Source organism: Ambystoma mexicanum, chromosome 4q (assembly GCF_040938575.1).
Source record: "Ambystoma mexicanum isolate Mex_15411 chromosome 4q, UKY_AmexF1_1, whole genome shotgun sequence".
Taxonomy (NCBI): domain Eukaryota; kingdom Metazoa; phylum Chordata; class Amphibia; order Caudata; family Ambystomatidae; genus Ambystoma; species Ambystoma mexicanum.
This window is the reverse complement of record NC_090928.1, coordinates 1,036,014,059-1,036,032,365: the sequence shown is the minus strand read 5'-3', so window position 1 is coordinate 1,036,032,365 and position 18,307 is coordinate 1,036,014,059.

Genomic DNA, 18,307 nt, shown 5'->3' with positions numbered 1-18,307 from the left:
GATGGCTCAAGCAATGGAGAGGGTGGCCACTTCCATTGTCCCTCCTGAAAGGCAGATGGAGCTACTACAGCAGGCAACAGACTCCATTTGCCAATCACACAGGGAAGACATGTTGGCATCCAACAGGGACCGACGGGCGGCACTGGAGACTATGCGCCAATCCATCTCAATAGAGACCCAGGCCCACAGGGAAGCCCTGAGGGAAGAACTCCATAACCTCAGGGAGACTCTTCTTGACCTTGAGGCTTCCACTAATTTCAGGACAGAGCAGCAGCTGGAGCGGCTCACACGTTCGCTCTCAGCTGAGATGCAGGCAACACGTGAGGAGATCCGGATATCACGGGAGGTCATGCGTGCAGAAATGCATGCAACCCGTGAGGTGGTGTATGGGGATCTCCGCACTTTAATCCTCCAGAATCAGACCTTCAACACCCGCATGCTTGCTGCCATGGAGGACCATACCAGGGCTTTGCGTGGGCTGCCTCCCATAGCACCACCACCTCCTGATGCAGCAGCAGAGGGTGATGAGAGCGACAGCAGCAATTCTCCCACAATAGCGTAGCTGTGCAGGTCATGAGCCAATGGAGGTGTTTTTTTTTCCCAACATCCACACAGGTGGCCGTTGGTGCGCACCCTGTCCTCGGACCTCCTGGGTGCCCCTCCCTGGCCCCCACATGGCCATTTTTGATTTATGATTTTTGATTTTTTCAATTTTTAATTTTTTTTTACAGTGTGTTGCCTTGTGTGGCTCCCTTGGGCATCCACTGTATTCCAGCTGGGCACATGCAGGCTTGTCCTGAGTTTGGGTTAGATGCTTGGGTTCGTGAGACACACCCCCCTCCCGCTTCCCGTTTCCATGGGCTTGCAAAGGGTGTGCCCAAGTGACAGTGAATTACACAGTGACGTTGGACTCCCATGAGCTGTGTGGGCAGTCTGTAGTCAATACTGTGTATACATTCCTAGTGGATATTGTTGTTGTATTGTACACTGCATGGTGTATTGATATGTGCTTGTGCTTCCATGTCTCCCTCCAAATTTGCAGGTTCATTCCTCATGTCTTCACAAGGCCATCTACTTTGGAGATGGAGTTCATGTTCTATGCAGTACACTGACAAATTCGGAAGGCTGCAACACTACAGTTGGAAGGGGTAGATGTGGTGGCATATTCAGGTTGTAAGACTACGACTACTTTAACTTAGTACTGTCATGTTTTTCCTATGTTTGAGGTTGTGTTGCTGCATTGTATTGTTGGTAAGTATTTAGTCATGTGTGTTGTTAGTTCTACATTACTGGGAGCATATTGTGTGTGGCCAGTTTCCATTAGGGACAGTGTACTTTGTGACACTTGTGTCAGGTTTTGGGGATTGCTTTGTTTGCTTTCACATAGCATGACATGCCATGGTGTGTTGGATGGCAGAGCTGGGGAGGGGGTGGGTGACATGGCACTGTTGTCATGTTGTATTTTGCAAAGGGATCATGAATTTAGCAGCATAGAAGTGTCTTTTGATGACACAGCATTGGTGGTGTTTGTGTAGGTAGGGATGCACACAATGTAACACTTCCAGGTGACCAATCTCAGGCTGGTATGGTTGTGACAGTTGACTGTCCCTTATGTCATCATCATTGATTGTCAGCTGGTATGTGCGAGGGCTGTGTGCACTTCACAGGGGTGTGATATTAGGTGAAGTAATTAGCCACCAGCTGCGTACGGGCTGCCTCACCCCATGCCCTATCCCCTCCCATGCGCAGCAGGCATGCATGTGGTTGGGGGATGTGGGGGCACCACCATGTCCACCGGCAGGCCCCGGCGTGTTACAACGTTGTGCAGGACACATGCTGCCACTATGATCCTGCACACTACTGGGGGAGCGTATAACAGCTGCCTGCCAGAACGGTCAAGGGAGCGAAAGCGTGACTTGAGCACTCCGAATGTGCGCTCCACTATGTCCCGGGTTGCAATATGGGCTGTGTTGTATCTTACCTCGGGTGGCGTGGTGGGGTTCCGAATTGGCGTCATCATGTGGGTGCTCAGAGGGTAGGCACTGTCCCCTGCGGAGGTGGTGATGGGTATTATTAGTGGGGTTGTGACATTACTCAGTATCTGACATGCATGCATGTGCTGTGACATTTATACTCACCAAGCAGCCATGTATGGCCATGCCACCCAGCTTCTAGGTCCCGGTTTAGGGTTGACATTCTGTAAATGAAACTGTCGTGGGTGGACCCTGGATAGTTGGCATATCCTGAGGTGATGATTCCCTTGGCATCACATACTACCTGGATGTTGATGGAATGCCAGTGCTTGCGGTTTCTATAGATGTGCTCAGATGCCCTGGGAGGACGTAGAGCCACATTACTTCCACTACTTCCCCCGTGACGCCCACATTTTCACGCGTTGTTCGGTTGTTCCCCATTCTGCATGTCACGCCCTGTGTTACGCCTACTTTTGTTGTGTGCGCTGCGCTATTTGCACTTTCGCTGTGCGCTTAGCGCACGCTGTTTGAAGGCGTGTGCGCCAGCGTGCTGCGAACAGGATTTTGGCGCACATCCATGGATTTCCATGCGCACGGACTTCCATGAATCGCTGTGCGCGGGTTTCGCTGCGATTTTAGCACTGGCACTGCGATTTGCACACTTTCGCACGCTTTCGCACGCTTGCGCTGAAATTTTCAGCGCACATTAATTCCATGAATCGGCCTGTCAATGTGATTCAGGATAAGTGAGAGTTACTTTGGATTGGTACAGGTCAACACTAGCAATGGTTCATGGATGATTGTCAGATTGGAAACGAATTTCAGCAGTTGAAAACAAGAAACAGCTATTTTTACAAGTGGTGAAATGGAGCTAAATTGCAATTCGCGGCAATTTGTCCGCGTGCGTGAAACGCGATTACGGAAAAACTCTAATGAATTGGAATGTCGTTTTAGGTTCGTTAGAAAGCTTAGGATCTTAGCTTCAAAAGTAATATTTCGGTTCTAGGACGTGCGGTTCAAAAGTTACAGAGGTTTTTGTGAAGGTATATTTTCAGAAATAAAGTCAAGATTTCAAATGACAGATTACGCTTTACGGATTTGGAATCAACAGGATGGACACAGGATTCTATAATGCAGTTCTGGATAAGTGGAATGGTTGGAATAAGATTACTTTAAACTAAGAGATTGGTTATGGCAGTTCTATAATAGATACTCACTCCTAGGCTTTGGAATGGAATGTGCTTCGTCAAAGATCTGGTCAAGGGTTTGGCTTCACTCTCACCACTGGACAGGTCTCAGGCACTCTGGGTTCTGCTCTCAGCACTGCACGGCGGTCTGGACGGCCTCTTAGACTGGATCTGACAGGCTCTGGATACAGCACTGCTTTCTGGATCTGGATCTTGGTTCTAGCACGGTGTTCTTAGCGAGAAGCAAAACAGCTCAGCCCGGCTGTTGAATGTGAGAGCCCCTTGGCAGTTTAGGGGTTAGAATCAGGTTGCTAGATTCTGCAGGCCTGCTGAGAAGGGTTCAGCTTTTGGGTAGGCCTCTCTCTGCTTCAGATTTCTAGAGTTTGGTTCTAGAGTCTGGAGTCTGGATCTATCTGGAGTCTGGAGTCTTCCGTCAGGGTGCTTCACAAGAAATCAGTTGAGAAGTGGAAAAGTGTGTCTGTGTTGGGTCTCAGCAGTCCCTATTTATGTGTTTATAAAGTGGGTGGGGAGGCTGATTCTACAATGCCCAACCCTCTAAGGATTTGATAGGTTAGAGGATTCCCTGTCCCCTGATTTGAGACATGAGCAGTGTGTCATATGTGTCAGAGTGATGCTGTGTTTTATGGCTTAACTGAAATCCCTTCCCTTTGCTTTTTCATAGAAACTCTATTTTTCCCAAAAAACATATTTCCCAGATACACAAGTTACACATCACAGCTTAATTAAGGCATGTCTCTGTTCAAGTCCCATGTTCCTACGAGCTTGGGTTCAGAAATGACCACATTTCGCGCTTTTGGAGGGTTTCTCAATATTCATTCTGCTCTAAATTTTACACAAGCATACACACTCCACCTGAGCATATCTCTATAATTTCTTATGTTCATAGCAAAAACACTGCAGCTGCAATATTAATAAATTCCGGGGTTTGGTCTCAGAACATCGCACGGAGTCCAGCTTAGTCTTAAATCGTGAGGGAATTTTTCATTTTCACGCTCTCAAAATTTTCCATTTTTGTCAGTTCGGTACACTTTGCTATAAGCATTTTTATAAAACATACATTTGCTTTCAATTCAATTCACATCAGTGGTTTGTCTCTGCCACTAGGGTCCGGGCTGACTCAGAGGTCACATGGCCTGTCCTCCTGCCAGGAGTTGTGGTCAGTTACACCCAAATTTAGCATATTCTATTCAGTTGAAAGACTCTATTGTCCCTTTCTCCTGCTAGCAGAGAAAATCCCCTCCCCATTTGATTAACATGTCCATGCGACTTCCTCCCTTTTGGTGGAAAGCCCAAGCTGTGAAGTGTTCTCAGGGGAAGCAAGCCTTTTGGAGTTTTAACTGCATCAGGTTACTTTCTGATCAATTGCAACATAGTTCCTTGTAAAAAAAAAATACATTATACATTTAAAATAAGCAACATATCTTTACATCCAGTCTTTTTCCACATTAAATCAATGTGTGGCACTCTATATGGCATTTTGATGGAATTCTCTTCTTTGGCATATTTAACTTCTGAAACACAGCTCTCCTGTCAGAATTATAAATCGCCAGCACCTGACAGAGGCGAGTAATTTTGACAGCTGTCTTTCCATCAAGTATCTTTAAAATAGGATTTTGTTCTGAGAACATATGATTTTTGCTGACATTGTAATGATGTGGATTCTTGCAGTAATGATGTGGAACACCCAACAAAGAGGTTGGATCTTTTAGGTGCTTTGTGAGCCATGATTTTAGCAATTTTTGACAATCAAGAAAATGGATTTTCAAACAGCTCTGTGTTTCTTTTTCAATCAGCATTGCTATTTCCAAGTGGTTCCAGGCTACTTTGTGGGTAGCCCAATGGTGGTTTTTGGCAGTGGTCTCCTGTGATCACTAAAATAGGCAAAAGTGGATGGTGGCCTATTTTTCAGGTTTTCACTGCACATTTTTTGGTGATTTCTAGCAAGCAACATGCTTTTCGGCAGCCATTATGATCTTTCTGCTGTCAGCAATGCACAGTGATGTTGCAGGGCTTGGATGAGTGGGTTGATACATCCCACAGTGGCGCTTGCGTGGTAATGTTACATTTATTTACATTGGATTTAGTAAATGGTAAAAGACAGGCTGTGTTTTAAAGAAACACCCAGTCAGATAAGCATAAATCTTCGGTTGTAGCTTGAACAGACTTTAAGCGTGTATAACAGACTACAGACCCTCAACAGTCCATTGTTTCCAGGCTAGTATGGGGTGCAGACCAAGAGATTCAAGTGAATCGTCAACGTGCAGCAGTTACTAAAGGTTGTATATCTCTTGGGGCTTGCATTGTGAGCCACAGACGCATCACAACATTCCCACAATAAGGGAAACTTCATTGAAATATTGAATATGGTATGGTATCACATTTCCTGCATTCCTCGTGCATGTGTGCACCCTGCTGACCCAGCGCTCCTCGTGGCACTGTTTTCTTCAATTTTAGCTTTCTTCCAAGCTATGCGGCCCTGGCGCTTGTGCACGCACCATTATCATCATATCAGCTGTTCTTCAGAGTAAGCCCTGGTGCCTCGCGCTCGTGCGTGTTCTTTCAATGTGCGACCAGCTGGATATTACATTGCCAGCTGACCTTGCTATCTGTGGCGAACATTTGTAATCGTGATCAGCTGTGGTCCCTAGGCTTCCGGACCTCGCGCACACCGCGCACACTTTCCAAATTGTCACCAGCAGCTCGGGATATTACCGACCATGTTCCAGCAAACTGCGACTCACTTCTGAGCGGTAAACTTTTGATGCCCCCATTTCTCTCTGCCACTGCCCCCCCCCCCTCTGATGAACTGTGATCAAAGAAAATGAAAATAACAATAAAAAAATATTTTAAAGAAATTATGAAACCAAGAATGATGAAGGAAAGTGCATTTATGTTGCGAGCATTGTAAAATGCAGCCCCATGTTTTGAGAAGCATTTGTACAGTAGGATGTGTTTTTCATTCTTCATATCACTGTAGTTGCTCTTGATTTGCCCAGCTGAGTGCCTTTTGCCCTCCATTAGCAGTATTCTGCAACCCATTCTAAAATGGCTGCATGATTTGCACTGAAACTTGTACTGCCCTTGGGTCCTGCTGATTGGCTGACTCTGTTGTCTTCTTCCAATTGTTGTTGCCGGGAGGTGTGGAGCCGGCCTGTTGTTCCAAGGCCCACTACTAAGGTCCCTGTCTGTTCCCTGTCAGCTAACGGGACGCTACATGAAGCTTCTACCGCAACCAGACCCGCCTTGGGACTGCCTGCTTACTCTGCTTTAAACTAGACTACCAATTCCTCCACTTCCCCACCATGGGTTAGTTGCCTCCTGCCTACCCTTTCCTATTCCCTTCATGGATCTCCACTCTCCCCTCTGCCTGTCCCATTGGTCTCCCTGTATGCTCTCTAATGCACTTGTCTCAGTACTCACCTCTAATCCTACCTCATTTCTTTTACTTATTGGTGCCCTAGCAGTTGCCTTTGTAAACCAAATGTGTGTGTGTTTCTGTAAATAAAATGTGGGTGTGTCCTCGAAAGTCAAGTTTGGGTGTGTTTCTATAAATCAAATTTGGGTGTTTTTCTATAAATCAAATTTGGGTGTGTTTTCAAAAGTCAAATTTGGGTGTGTTTCTGTAAATCAAATTTGGGTGTGTTTCTGTAAATCAAATTTGGGTGTGTTTTCGAAAGTCAAATTTGGGCGTGTTTATGTAAATCAAATTTGGGTGTGTTTCTGTAAATTAAATTTGGGTGCGTTTTCAAAAGTCAAATTTGCGTGTGTTTCTGTAAACCTAATTCAGGTGTGTGTCTGTAAACCTAATTCAGGTGTGTTTTTGAAAGTCAAATTTGGGTGTGTTTCTGTAAATCAAATTTGGGTGTGTTTCTGTTAATCAAATTTGGGTGTGTTTTCGACCGTCAATTTTGGGTGTGTTTCTGTAAATCAAATTTAGGTTTGTTTTCGAAAGTCAAATTTGTGTGTGTTTCTGTAAATAAAATGTGGGTGTGTTTTCGAAAGTCAAATTTGCGTGTGTTCTGTAAATCAAATTTGGGTGTGTTTCTGTAAACCCAATTCAGGTGTGTTTTCGAAAGTCAAATTTGTGTGTGTTCTGTAAATCAAATTTGAGTGTGTTTCTGTAAACCCCATTCAGGTGTGTTTTTGAAAGTCAAATTTGGTTGTGTTTCTGTAAATCAAATTTGGGTGTGTTTCTGTAAATCAAATTTGGGTGTGCTTTTCACTTTACTTCGGCCCTCAATTGTACCCTGCATGCCCAGTGACTGCCCCATACCGCTGTTCTTGCATATTTCTCCTACAGCCTCCTCTATCTACCTGCCCATGGCGTTATCTGTTTCTCCTATCTACTCCAACTGCTTCTCTATCAACTATTCTCACTAAGTCTGGTAAGAAGAAATTTAAAAAGGATATCTTGGCTTCCAACCCAGGTCTCCCCATCGCTGATATCTATTCCAGCACCTCTGCCAGCTAAATCCTCACTGACATCCTCTTTTTCGTTCCTTCACCAGATCCCTGGGCCCCTCATATGATCTCTGTGCTCTGTCCTGTCTCCTCCTCTCCCATTAATGGTGGCACCCACTGGAAAGTCCGCATGGATCCCTTTGACTCCTCCAGATCTAAATGGCACTGTTATGGTGCAAGTCCCTCAGGCTAATCTCCTCCTCTTTAATTGGTGGTTCCCTCACCTCATCAACTTCCTCTTATCTCCTGCTGTCCCCTACTCTCTTACCATGGCTACCTTTCCCCTCCTCCACTTCCTCCTCCTGCCCCATCTCAAGCCCCTTCCACACCTCCGCAGGGCATACCTCTGATTTGTACCCCTCCCCGGAAGGTCTATAAGGCTAGCAACGTTCTCCATCTTGTCACTCTCAACTCTTGCTTGGCTGTTAAACACTCCTTTAACATCTGCCCCCTCCTAGAAGAACTTGACCTTGATGTCCTCGGTCTCACCGAGACGTGGTTCACGGCCAGCTCTGTCATGAGTTTTGACACTCTCCTCCCCGACGGCTACAAGATCCTCTCAGCCCCCAGAACCAACTAGCCTGGAGGGGGTGTAACCCTAATATTCCCTCAGTGGATTCCTGCATCTATCATCCGTACTCAGGTTTACTCCTCTTTCGAATGCCTAGTCTGCAGGCTCTCTCTCTCTCCCCTAGCCACTCTCTTACTGTTGCTACTCTATACCGGCCCCCTGGCCAAATCACCTCTTTTTTCTTCGAGTGGGCAGACCTCTCCTCCTCCCTCCTGGCCTCAACCACTCAATTCCTCCACCTTGGTGACCTCAACATCCATCTTGATTCTACCTGTCCCTCAGCTGCACTCTTTCGCGACTTCTGCCATTCACTCTCCCTCTTTATCCTTCCGTCTGGCCCGACTCACTCTGTTGGTCACACATTGGCTGTCTTGATCTCCTCTGGCCTCCCCTTCTCTACCCCCTTACCAATCCTCTCTCCTGGAGTAATCACGTCCTCCTCTCCGCTCATCTTTCCATCTCCTCCCCCCAAGCCAAGCCTACTCCTAGATTGCCACCCACCTTCTCGAAAATCCGTCCCATGAAGCGTATGTCAGTCAAGGCCTTCACTGCAACCTTCTCCCCCCCTCCTCCACCCCAGGCTGACTCACACCCTGACACAGCCCTGTCCCTCCTCTACTCATCTATTTCTGCTACTCTTGATGCTCTTGCCCCCGTCATGAAGATCTTTTTGAAGTCCAAAGCCAAGTGCAATTCTTGGTATGACTCTGACCTAGCTACACTTAAACGTAAGTGTAGGGCGGTGGAGAGGAAATGGAGGGCTTCTTGCTCATCCTCGGCCTGCTCCATAGGCAATACCGACTCGCTGTCCGCACCAAGAAGAGAGTGCACATACAAGCCTGTGTCTCTGCGGCATCTAACAACTCGGCTGAACTCTTCAAAATATGCAAGGAGCTGGCCAACCCTGCTGCAGTCTCCACCCCTCCTCTCGCCTCTCAGGCTCTTTGCAATGCCCTTGCCTCTCACCTTATCTCTAAAACCCAGGACATCGTGCCTACCCTCTCCTCCGCTCCCCCTCCTCATCCCTCTCCTTCTCGGCTTAATGACCCCCCTCAGCTTCCCCCTTCCCTCTTTCTCCTCCTTTCCTCTTTTCTCCCCTGATGAGGTAGCTAGACAAGTCCGATCTATGAAAGCCTCATCAAAACAGGTCCATCCCGGTTCCTCTAAAACCATCAAGGACCACATGACACCCTCACTCCGGCACTTGCTGATTTTTGCAACCACTCCTTTGCCTCAGGATCCTTCCCCTCCACTCTGAAGCACTCCTTTGTGCATCCTCTTCTCAGGAAACCCATAGCTGATCCTTCTTGTCCAGCTAACTATCATCCAATTTCCATTACTCCCTTTCTGGGCAAACTCCTGGAAAAGTTGGCCATCTCTCAGCTTAATCTTCATTCCAATTCTGTTGGCTGTCTCCATGACCACCAGTCTGGCTTCAGAGCTGCCAGAAGCACGGAAACTGCTCTCCTGAACATCCATGAGGACCTGCTCTCCAACCTTGACTCTAACATTCCCTCTGTCCTCATACTACTTGATCTCTCCTCTGCTTTGGACACGGTCAACGATACCACCCTGCTCAATCGTCTCTGTGACAACCTGGGTATCACTGATAAAGCTCTGGCCTGGCTGACCTCTTTTCTTTCTGATCAACCCTCTGAAGTACAACTTGGGTCTTTCCTATCCTCTATCTCCCTCTCCACCTGTGGCGTCCCCCAGGGGTCTAACCTCTCGCCCTGCTTTTCAACCAATACCTGGATAATCTCACCTACTGCATTTACATTTTCTGCTCAAAGTGCCAGTGCTATGCTGATGACACCCAACTCATTTTCAGGCTTCCCTCAGCCACCTCCTCTCCTTCCCACATCTCTGATTGTCTAATCACCATTCAAAATTGGTGTTCCACCAATAATCTTTGTCTAAATGCCAACAAGACTGAGATCCTCCTCAATGGTACACCTTCCCCATTCTTTCCCCTCACTCTATGGCCGGCCTCCCTTGGCCCTCCTCCTACCCTGAACTGTGAGGCTAAGAACCTTAGGGTTATCTTTGACTCCACACTTTCCTACTCCGCACACATCTATGACATCTCCAAAAAGTCAAACATTTTACTGCCCGTCCTTAGAGGTACTCTGCCCTTCTTCTCCTTCCCTCAAAGATCACTGTCTCCCAAGCTCTGGTTCTCTCTAGGCTGGATTACTGTAACAGCCTCTTTCTAAATCTACCTGCCTCCACTCGTCACCCTTTACAACTAATCCAGAACAGGACTGTGAGACTTGTCCTTGGCCTTAAGCCCTGGGATTGTATCTCTCAAGCTCTGAAATCCCTTCATTGGCTCCCAGTGGACACAATGATTAAATTAAAAACCCCCTTGCATTGTCCACAATGTTTTCTGGGGCCTGGGTCCACAATACCATCAACTATCCCTCCATAAATACCTCCCCTCTCAAGCCCTTGGCTCCTCTACTTCTAACTCCGTCAGGGTTAGTCGTTTCGCAAAGAAATGAGCTGGGGGTAGATCTCTGTCTTTGGCTGGGGAACCCCTTTGGAACAGCCTACCGGCCACCTTGAAACATTGAGGAGAACCAACTCCGGTTCCAGAAGCACCTCACGACCTTCCTTTTGCCTCTGCCTTTGCCCCCCTTTTCCCCTGTTGATCTGTTTTCTCTCTTGGCATCGTGACCTGGCCACCCTCTGTCATTTGGGCCCAGGTACCTGCTCACCCTGCCACCCTCCTGCACTGCCTCCAGGCCACCCCCTGCACTGGGGTTCTGTATCTATACCCATACAGTCCCCCTCCCACTTCTCTTCTGCACTTATCAGATATCCTCTATCTGACAAATCTATCAACCGCCTCTTGCTGGTTACACTACCACGGGTTATCGTCTTTATTTATTTATTTATTTAATTTATTTGGTATTTTCTGTTCCCTCCTCTGTTCCGCACTTACCACTTTCTCCCCGCTTCCATGCACCTTCCCCCTTTTTCCCTTTTCCATGCACTTGCGCTTTCTTAATGTCACTGGGCCTAGTAAGATCGCTGTTTTTTTTGTTCTCCCTTGTTCCCCTCCTTTTGCCTGGCCGCGCTGTGAAACACTTGTGTACGAGCGCGATATAAATAAAATAACATTTCATTTCATTTAATTTCATCTGATAATAATGAACATCTTAAAGTCAAAATGGCTAGAAGATATGGGTGCACTACACATCTCCAGAGTATCAAAATGCCATGGGGCCTCATTATAAGTTTTCCGGTCCGGGAACTATGGTACCGGTAAACTTGCCAGTACTGTAGATCCCGGACCGGCAAACTGTGAGTTGTGCTTGCGGGTGCCTTTCTGCCCGCCAGGTCCGACCTGGCGGGCAGAGGGGCACCCACGAGCACTGCATGTCGACCGGTGCATCCAACCTCCCCATTCCCATTCAGTCCTATGGGGTCGAATGGGAATGGGGAGCATCTTTTTTACAGCACCGGCAAATGGGCAATTACCGGGTCTGGAGGGGCGGGAATGCCCCGGTAATTGCCCATTTGCGGGCACCGGAATATATTGCAAGTTTGGCGGCAGCCTGCCGGTTTTACCGGCAAGGCTACCACCAAACTTGTAATGAGGCCCATGATCTCATTTGTGCCAAATCTTGTACATGAGAATATTGTTAGGAAAGTGACAAAGCACTTTTCAGTGTAGGTTGATGAAACCAAAGACCTTTCACATAAAGAACAGCTGAACTTTGTGATCCGGTTTGTAGATTAAGATGAGAACATTCTGAAAAAAGCCATGGGATATTACCACATTAAGAAGTCGGATGCCTCCAGTTTAGCTGCATCCATTGACCATTTTGTGCGCAAAGCTGGCCTTGACTGGAAGAACTATGTGGCACAATGCTATGATGGGGTATCAGTTATGAGTGGATGTTTCAAATCAAACAAATTGCTCCGTCTAAACCTTGGGTTAGTGCAAACTATCACTAACATACAAAGAGTAAAGGATCTTTTCTCAATTTCGCAGGGGCTTTATGTATCCTTTTCTCAAAGTTCTCCTCGGCATGAACTCTTTGTGAAAGCTCAAAAAGAAAGTGGTATGTAAGTATACGAATTAGAAAGACTTGCTATCACTAGATGGAATTATTGGTATGCTAGTGTTAGAAAAATACAGGTTTGATTTGAGACCGTTGTTGTTCTCAATGCAATAGAACCACAACAATGTCACAAGCAGTCTAGTTCGGAAGCCAGAGGACTTCTCCAAAATATTCAGAGTTTTTGCTAACTTTGCTAAGTATGGAAGTTGTTCTCCGAAAGATGAATGTGTTATCTGAAGAAATTCAGAGAAAGGATCTTGATTTGCCAAATGCGAGTGAGCAAATTCATGTGACGAAAACTGAACTCGTCAACCTTTGACAAGAATGCCATTGGATGCAAATTGTCAATGAGGCCACAGAATTTGCAGGAAAATGTATTGAAACAGTTGAAGACCACAACCGAAGAGCTTTACCATTAAGGCAGCACCAACTGAGCAACAAACTAACAGAATACTTTTTGTTAGTTCTACTGTAGGGGAGGGGCATGGCCATTATAAGCACTCTGAGGATAGAAGGCCACAGACTGAATGGGTAAAGCAAGAGGTGTTTTTCTCTACCTTAGATAGGTTTGTTAGTGAGTTGGATGCTTGTTTTACAGATAACATGGGGCTTATCAAGGCTGCCGGCATGTTCAATCCAAGGGCTACGCATTTCCTGGACTCCTCATCTGCAAATGTTCTTGCTGAGCACTACCTAGTGGCCCAAGTAAATTATGTTAAATTGTATTCAGAGCTTGACACTGCAAGGGGATTTTTATCTAACAAGAATATGGCAGGCATATCTCCTTATTTCATCACAAGGATTTTTTATTGAGGTCCTAAACATGTTTCATCTGGTCCTTGCATTGCTGATTACAACTACAACAAATAAGAGGTTCTTTTCCAGTTTGAAAAGAGTTAAAAACGATATATGAAATAGACGTGGAGACAAGAGACGTAGTGATTTGTTGGTAATGGCATGTGAACCAATGGAGGTTATGCAGATACATTTAAGTAAAACCATTGACAGATTTGCTGACATGCCGCACAGGAGGTATCCTCTTTAAAGTTAAACTATTTTGTTCCTTGACACTGCGCTATGTTATAGCTCACTTTCCAGTTAAGCCCTTCTTCTTTTCAAGTCACGCAGACCTAATCAGCACCACATACAGTCTTCAAAACCATCTGCCACCGTCGTACACTACCAGCCTTTTCTCATGAAGTCAGCCATGCTCCATCGCTGATGCATTACAACCAGTTTCTGCGTCTACCTTCAAAATACTGTCTACTATGCTATTGAGTTTTGTCAGCATACTATTGTTTACCAGTCAACTAAGCAACAATGGACCATTAAATCAGAAAAATCTCAAGTAATAAAGGCACCATATAGACCTCCAGCCAGCCTTGTGGGCCCTCACTGCGAGCCTCCTATCAATTTTGAGTCAAACAACAGCGAGACAGCCAATCAGTATTTTCCTGTGAAGGCAGACAGGCACTACTAGCAGCACAGCCAAACGCATCTGCCAAACTGCCAGTCTCTTACAATTTCCAGACACTCAAAGAATGAGTAGCCTCCATCTGCATCTTCTTTCCAAGCCAGCCATGAGCAGCACAACAGCCAGAGATTTGTGTCATGAAAACATTTGCTGTCCTGTCTGCCTCTTATTGATTTCAAGTCAATGAAGCAAGAATAAACCATCTAAGCAGCATCTTTTGTTTAAGCCAGTCACCAGCTGCCCCACAGCTTGAGTTCTGTCATCAAAATACCATCTACCACCCGATACCAGCTGCTTCTTGATTTGTAGTCAACCAAGCAGCGATGAGACACAGAGTCAGCGCCTTCCTGTAGAACCTGCCAGGCACCATCAGCACCACAGCCAGTGTTCAGAACAGCACCTGACACCTGGCATACTGGCAGTCTGTTCTCTGTCAGATACCTGCAGATCCACTGCCAGAGTTCTGTTGCTTGATCTGTTCACATTGAACGCTCACAGCCCTCCTCTCTGGTTTCCGGTCAACTAAGCAACAACCTGCCTTCCAGTCATACTCTTCGCCTTGAAAATGCAGCACTGAACAAGTCTGTTCTGCTCAATCTGGGTAAGAAATTTCATTTTAACTCTTGATCAGAATAGTGTAGGAAGAGCAACTGTTGGGCATTACCAAAACATTTATACAATACTGTTAACTGTTAAGACATGTGTACCTCTGTGGGGAGGTACGGGGTGCCGAGGAAAATTAACATGTAGCAACAAAAACCTAGGCCTATAGAGGGTGTTGGTGAGTGTGGGAGTGATGCAAAGTGCAGCCAGGAATTTTATTAATAAAGTATGGGAACATGAGTCATGAGGCTTAAATCAGAAGCCTCACAAGAGTACAAGGAAGAAGATGGAGTCTTGTTTTTAGGATGAGAGTATAATACCTATCCATCCTTCAAATGTGTGCTGTGCACGACAGGTTTGCAGGCAGAGTACTGCAAGTAAGGATGCAGCAATAGAGTGTCAATTCAGAAGCCCTCCATATGTGGAATAACAGGTTTTCAATGTTGGTAATCAGGTTTTGTAATGCTCTAAACTTCTCTAGACCTTGAGTGGTAGGGTATGTACATAAAACAAAAAAATTATACTTGTTTGAAACTGTGAGTGTGCGATAGTATTAATGTATAGAAATAAGAACTTGAAATGTTTTGTCCCTCTTGAGTTATCCAAGAGAGACAGGAAGATGGTCAGGTGGCAGTATTTGCCAAGGCACGAATCAAAACCATTTTAAACTTAGCTCTAGGTTCTGAAGGAGATGAATATCGATGACATCTGGATGTTTTTAGCAGGAATAAGGAAGTCCATGAAACAACTGCAAACATTACAACACAACACATCCTACTGAGAGGTAACTCTGAAGGTCGCTTTTGAATCAAAACAATGCTGAAATTCCAAAAATCATTGAAGACTATGGATGGCATCGAACATAAGACCACATGTTCTGTGATGAAATATTCTCCCTCTCCCCTTCTATCCTGCCTTTCTCCTATCCCTATACCAGCCTAACAGGGCGGACCCACATAAAGAGGGGAGTTGGTTTTATACACTTCCCATTCTTGTATGAAATGTATGTCACATTACAATGATATCATAACCATATTTTTCTTAGTGTACTGGGGGACAATGCTATGTTATGCCACTTCCTGTGATGTCAAGTCCATTTTAGGGCAAAGTCAAATGACATCACTTCCTGTGATGTCATCGGGGAGGTCAAGGGTTGTTTGATGTAAACTCTGCTAGCCCTGGCATTTTGGTGAAATGACGTCCCTGAGGACTTCCCCCTCAAATGAAGCAGACATGCATGACTACCTCCTGCTCCAGCGAATTCCCCGAGCTCAAGGCACCAAGAATGTACATTTACCAGTAAACCCTTGAGAGTCTCTTTAGGACGAATGGCTAGAACATTGTATGCACCTCATTAGGGCGGCTTTCTGGCAATGTGGCTATCACCTGGGTGAGAGAGTGATGATCTCTGCATCTTTGAACAAGAGGGATGCCTTGTGGGTGTCGGTGCCACACGTTTTCTTCCTTAGTGGTGGCACCGACCCTGTGAGGAATCCCTTTAACTAAGAGATGCAGTGATCATCACTGAATATCTAAGTTAAAGGGATTCCTGGCGAGGTAGGCAGCACCATTAAGGAAGAAAAGGCAAGAATGCTAGAAGCCAAGGATTTTTTTTCCAAAAGCCTGATGCTCTCGTTCATGACTGAGAGTTTCAGGCTTTAGAAAAAAGGCTATGGCTTGCAACACACTCACCTTTTCTTCCATAATAGTGGCGCCAGCCACCATGTAGCTCTTAGTTAAGGGGATGGCTGGCACAGCCCGTCATCATCGTTATGGTGGACAAGGCCATTTTTCCTAAGCCTGAAGCTGCTGCACATGAGCGAGAGCTTCTGCTTTAGCAAATAAGGCTTTAGCCTCTTACAGCTTCATCAACTGGGGCTACCAGGGGACCTTATGGAGCCCTGGCAGCACCCTGTCTCAGAATTGTTTATGGTGACTGCTGAGGCTCTGTACTGGCTAGACCCAGCCCACTTAAAGCCCTGGGACTGAGTGTAGTCCCATACCGGACCAGGACTCGTAAAGACATGGTCCTCCTTCAGTACTCCTATCAGGCTCTCCCTTGATGTTCCATGGCATGCACTCAAGTGGCACCTTGACTACCTTCGTTGCTGAGAAAAGCACAGATAGTAAAGGCTAGAGACAGGCCTAGGACAGGTCTAGGACGGGCCTGCAAAGTAATGAGGAGACTGTTCAGGGCAGCAGTCCACATGGCACCCAGATCCACTCAGCCTCATCAGCCTAAAGATTTGCCAGGCAAAACCATTTATATACAATAAGGGGGCTGCACCATTTGTCCTGTCCATAGAGGGTTGGCAGCTCATTGTGCAGTTTCCTTCAGCTAAGAGCAAGCACCCCCTTGCTAGGAAACAGCAATAGCAGCTATTTAGTGAAGTGGCCAATCAGGTAAAAACAGCAATATCTGAAATCGTGGCTTTGTTTTTATTTGTTCCACACAGGAACGGGCTAAAGAAGTTACTACATTGCCGTTTGAACACTGCAAGGGTACATTTACAGTAAAACTCCAAAGTACAATTACATGAAAAACCTTGGATTTAGGTGTCTATTTTTTCCATAAATCCATTAAAACATAAAAAAAAAACACGTTTTACAGCAATTGCGCTTGGCTCTGTGTATTTAATTTACATTTCAATGTACATATAAGCAAGAGAGATGGGCCTTTAAGAAAAACCTTAATTTGAAAAAACTGTGCATATCTTCCTCCCTCAACCCCTTCACTTGCGAGTTCTCACTGTTCCCCTAGTATTGTTGGGGAGACGTCGGGCAGGGTGGAGTGTTAACACACGTTTTCGACTAGACAAGCATTGAACTAAAGATTGTGCCCCATTTTGTCAAGGACATTTAATTCTTTTTCCTACTGAGGGCTTTCCGAAGAGGGCAAGAGGGCCCTATTTTAGATAAGATGGCTTCCACGAAAAACTGATTACCATTTCTGAGAACACGTTCTATACCCTCCCTGAGAGGGGGGGGGTTATCTTCAGGCCTCTAGGTATGGTGTTTGCCTAAAAAAACATGTATCGATTTGGGTGTGTAAAGCACTGCATTCTCTCCATTGCAACCTCGGAGCATGGCAGGGTAGTGCTACACCGCCAAGTAGGTTCGTCTTACTGTTAGCCCCAAGAGAAGTGAGGCGTCAGGCCGGGACTGCCGGGGCACCCTTGGACTCCTTTGAGCAACAGTGTGAAAATAAGATAATGCTTACAACGGTAAATAATTCAACACATTTCACTCCGATTATCGATTGGATTTTGCAGGGTTGTGTTGATGCTTTGCACTACAATAAAGGCACTGACATTATATAAGGTATCAGCTGCTGTGAAAGAATAATATAGCGTTTATTGAACATTTTGCTTGACTCTAGACCATCATACAAGCTTGAGGATCGTAGGAGAAGGCCTCTAGCGCGGGAACAATCCATCAACTCATGATATGTGCCCTGCACAAAGTTTTATTTATTTTATGTTATTGGGTATTTATAATGCACCTATACACAATGTGTTTTGAGGCACAACAAGGCAAGAGGGTGGGGGAGAAGGGAGGACAAAACAAAAACGATACTGCTAGGTCTTGTGACATTTGGATCGTGCAAGTGCAGGGGATGAGGGGTAGAGTTGCGGACAGGGCGAAAGTGCCCATGAGAAAATAGCGAGTGCCAGGGGAGGCCAGGTGGACAGGGCCAGCGGAAAGCAGGGAGCGCCTGGGAAGGAAGGTCCACAAGCTAAGTGCGAGGTAAGGGGTTGGAAGGGCTACAAGGGTGCAGGCCCTTCCAGGCTAGTTTATTAATGCTATTGGAACTTGCTTGGCGGCAGCAACAACAACCACTGCTTTCTTCAGGTTATAAAAACCTCAAATTAACTGTTGTCACCTAATGCTCCAGGTGGAAATGTTAGCTTGCAGGTAGTGTCGCTTGACACAATAATGCGCAT